The 4,792-nt window shown below is 40.0% G+C and overlaps 1 long non-coding RNA gene across 1 annotated transcript; it reads left to right on the top strand.

Moving 5' to 3' along the window:
* The first annotated feature begins 672 nt into the window (after nt 1-672).
* Nucleotides 673-1,473, top strand: LOC124253623. The gene is made up of 3 exons (XR_006892247.1): nt 673-765; nt 927-982; nt 1,129-1,473. It is a non-coding gene; the product is annotated as an uncharacterized LOC124253623 (long non-coding RNA).
* The last annotated feature ends 3,319 nt before the right edge of the window (nt 1,474-4,792 follow it).

Raw genomic sequence — 4,792 nt, 5'->3', positions numbered from 1 at the left:
ATGTCAAAATATTCTTGTATAGTGTTATCCAAGAATGACGTTAGTTTAATTTCGAAATTAAACTCGAACTTCATTTTGCAGACCCGCCCTTCGTCAAGTACGAGAAGACTGTTCAGATTAGGAATGTACAGTCCAGGACTGTAAGGTGCCTGGTTGATTCCTATCCAAGACACCACGTGCTAACGTGGACGCTGGCAACATCAGCTGGGACCAGAACTCAGTCAAACCACCAAGACAACTTCCACATTGTCAACGCCAGTGCCAGAGATGAAGGAACGTACACATGCACAGCTACCAACAACCTAACGTACCCGGATGGTCAAGTCCAGACAGGAACTGGAACCTGTGTCATTAATGTGAAGGTCATGTCTCCCAGTGGTGGTACGCTCATCATTAAAATTAGTATTCAGCCTAGTAAACCTAGATGTGCAGACATAAAAATACCAGTGTAGACCAGAGGTCGAAATTATGAGACCACGTAGACAGGACACCCAATGAACAGGACAAAAAATCCATTTGGAAATTTGCTGGAGACATATTGTGACCCTGAATCTTCACAGGATAAATCTTTAAGTAATGAGAAGGGCTTAAGAAAGGTGAGCTTGTACAATACCCAATCACTTGTCTGTGATTTGTCAATAACAATTAATCACTCAATTCATACAAGGTAAAACTAATTGTTATTCCAATTTTAATAACATATACCAAGTTAGATATGCTACTGAGTGACACTTTTTACTTTGTTATTACAGATGCGCCAAATGGGTGAGTGGACCAAATTTTTACTTTTGTAAAAAAGAAAGAATAGAACACAAACCGAAAACCTTAGCATATGCATATTCACAGATTCAGCTTCTTGTCAAAATGTTCATATCTATGAGATGGAGGAAATAGTAGTGATGTTCTGCAACATTTGATTGCTTCAGAGACAAGTCCGTGGAGATGACGACAGTTAACAGGACCGGTGTTGCCGCCATTTCCGGTATGTTGGAGTGCAACAAATTTGTCGATATGTCCCATTTGCCGAAATAGTCGAGCACTCAAAATTATTGCGAAACTATTTGAATCAGTTTTGAAGTCGAACCATTATTTTCCTTTTGCTGAATAAGATATGTTCATTGATTTCAGGTCAACTGTACGAAAATGCATAACATCACTGTTGGAAGTGAACAAGCCATTGTTCCCTCAGAGATTGCATGTATGAAATAAAATGGGGAGTGACGACACCAATAACGGAGAAACCCTTCGATTATTCAGTATCAGAAATAAAGAACACCAAGCTTCCAAGACAAAATCCGACATGAAGGTACTGTCATCTCCGAAACTTAATCAAGTACCTCCTCAGCCACATCATCATTTAAGGGGGAAGCTCGAAGAAGCCACAGAAATAAGAAAACACCATCCTGCCATGAACCGTCACCAGAGTAATGATTAGTCCAATGCTTGGGATTCTATGTTGTAAATTTTATATTGCCTGAGTTTCTCATATTGTCAGAAGTGGGGTATGGATTACCTGTTGTTTTTGGTCGTGTGATTTGATTGAGTCAGTGAGTGTGTTTAGTTGTATGCCGCTTTTAGCAATATTCCAGCTTTATCACGGCAGCGGAAACCATAAATGGGCTCACACATTGCACCAATGTGTATACCAATGTGACGAGCGAACGCTTCACCCACTAGGCTACCTCCCCGCCCCATGATTCCTCTGAAATGACACGATAAATGTATCTCTCAAAGATATGTTACGCTCATTTTACTCCAACCAAATATTCTTTTTCAAATCCTTTAGACATTCAGTAGGGATTCCATGACATCGTGTCATGCCAGAGGAGACTTCTTTGATTGTGTGGTAAGATTTGCATACTTTAGTAAAACACTAGGCAAGGAAAAGATTGTAACGTGTTTTCTGTTTAATGCTGATAGACTGATTTTTGTGTATGGTACGATACAAGACGAGGTAGGCGTTGTAGAGGGTTGAGTGAGTTTATCAGTGATCAACAGTATGATCATCAGTCTACGCATTTGGGTTACCATGACATGTGCCAACAAAGCCAGCAAGCCTGACCACCCGATCCGGTTAGACAAGCATGGGTTACTGAAGACCAATTCTAACCCGGATCTTCACGGTTCTGTTACTTGTGGACACTAAGAATAAAACCAGGACTGGTCAGTTTGGAGTCGGTATGATGTGTCCATTTTAAATCACCATATGTTTTTTGTTTGTTTGTTTGTATGTTTAACGCCGCTCTCAGCAATATTCCAGCAATCTGATTGTGAGTCTGGACCAATCGACCGAACCATTGCCACCATAAACATCGATCAATGCATTTGGGAAACGATGACACGTGTCAACCAAGTCAGCGAGCCTGACCACATGATCTTGTTAGCATGGTTTGCTGTGGACCCTGATCTTCACGGTCATTTTGTGTTATTTCAGAGGGTTTCTGAGTATTACACGTACGCACGCACGCACGCATACAAACACTGTTCGTTGCCTGGCTCATGCGATCTCTCACACAATGGAACATTCTTCATCTGTACTACTGAAAAGTCCACATCTTGAATAAGAAAAGCTTATGTCAGCTAATGTTGATTATATTTCAGTCACATCCTGAAAACAGAAATTCATAAATTAAGAATAAATCTTATAATATTATATAAAATCTGTCTTCGAAGGACAGTATTATTACTAGAATGTCACATATATTATTAAAACTAAAATATTAAGCTTTGATTGACAAACTCAATAAAGAAGTGGTCTAGAGATCGCGAGCAACTAAATGTGAGGCCACCATACTAGGCACCGTGGGTACTTACAATACTTCTCCTTCCTGCACGGCTCTCCAGTAGGATGTATACCACCCTTAAGCAGCTAGCGAGTGTATGCAATGTAAGCCATAACTCTAATACATTACGATTAAAAGCAGTGATATATATGAATATTCTTTGAAGTATGTGGGCTTATATAACCTCTCAGTGAGGCAGTACGTTTACAGTGCTTCAACTCCTATCAAGGGTAAAGCCACAATCAACGTCCATTATCAAATGCTACCTACACTAAACGCCAAAAGAAAGGCTACCCTCCTTCCTAATGACGGAGGTACGTATCTTAAACTGACGTTGTGACGCGTGGACGTCCACTTCTTGGTCTGTCTACGGTGACCCCAGTCTGTTCCTATAGCCCTGAAGAAGTCCACTTATACCCGTGAAGCCCTGGAAGTGCCATCCGAGGGCTTTGGCAACAACATTGTATGTCGACCCCCATCTGCACCATCCCAATGGCTCTTTCTCTGTCGTCAGCTGTTAATCGTGGCATATTTCTCGTACTTGAGTATCATATCATCTTTTCTAGGCTCTGTTCATACCCTATACAATCATTCTACATGTGAAATGGATGCAAATGCTGCCTGAATGTTGCTGCGTTTTGGCGATTGATAGTGCAATGTGTAAACAGAAAGTGGAATAATGTTACTTTGCAAAGAAAAATGTATACAAAGATCATTGTAGATGTTCCTAAACATTTTTTTCACAGTTTCAAAGATGCCCTGGACTTGTTTTCTGTAATGAAAATCAGCAGAAAATGTTTTAAAAGACTGAAATCATAAAAATGATTATTTTACAATTGTACACACCCTACAACAGTTGTTTCTTGTTTAATAGTTGAAAAAATGGTGACTGTAAAATGGTTTTATCAGTTGTTTCTTGTTTAATAGTTGAAAATGGTGACTGTAAATGGTTTTATCTTGTATTATCTTCTAACATATCTTTGTTTTAAGTATTTCCAGTGTAGCATAAGTTTTTATTTCAACCTTTCTTTTCACTCGGACATCTAAATCACTGTTATTGGTTTATTTAATGATGGATTTCCGGAACTGTGCCTTCAGAATGAAGCGCAATGACTTCATTCCAGACCTGCATTGTCTACTCAATTACAGGAAACAAACGTCTTGGATCAGACTCAGTCACGTTGACGGTTCTGTGTAAGTATGGCACACAAACAGAAGGACACACGAGCGGCATATAATGAGGCACTCAAACTGACAGTATTGTATTATGTGCTCCCTGTGTAAGTCCTCATCAATTGTCCAGCTGAATGACGGTCTGTAAACAGTCAAGATCAGACAAACCAGTGACTGACATCATGATGATCAGACATCTGAGCATCTGGTATACGATGACATGCATCAACCAAGTCAACGAGCCTGACCACTAGATGCTAGTTGCCTCTTGCGACACGCATTGGTTGCAGAAGATCAATTCTAACCCGAATAATACCTATATAACAACTGAGAGGCAGAAAAGGAATTTTTAATCCATTAATTCATGTGGAGTAGGGGTGCCAAGTATATACCCTTATCGTATTTAATAGCAACAAAAATAGGAGATGCTATCAAGCTCTCAATAATAAATTCAATCCCATCACAATTGTGATGCCCATTTCTGGAGCCTCCTTGATTTGACTAAATATTGATGATCAAATACATGACCTGTTTCATTTTGTAACAATAATAGGAGATGCTATCAAGACTGACCATGATGAAGGAGCCATTTACGCCTAGATGATCAAATACATGACCTGTTTCATTATGTAACAATAATACTTCAGGACCATGACAAACCATTTACGCCCAGCGAGAGAGACACAGTGAATCTCAGCAGGTCCGACATCAGCCTTCCAGCACCACAGATGGCGTCTTCAGATGGAACCACCAGTCCATAATATACAGGTCTGGACTCCTGAGTTCGCCGAATCGACCAAACCACCAGTCATGTAAGTCTTCAAAAGTGATTCTAT

The sequence above is a fragment of the Haliotis rubra genome, unplaced genomic scaffold (genome assembly GCF_003918875.1).
Source record: "Haliotis rubra isolate DU_JTF1 unplaced genomic scaffold, ASM391887v1 Scf1143, whole genome shotgun sequence".
Lineage (NCBI taxonomy): Eukaryota > Metazoa > Mollusca > Gastropoda > Lepetellida > Haliotidae > Haliotis > Haliotis rubra.
Note: the sequence above shows the minus strand (reverse complement) of the source record. Positions and strands in the feature narration are given on the sequence as shown.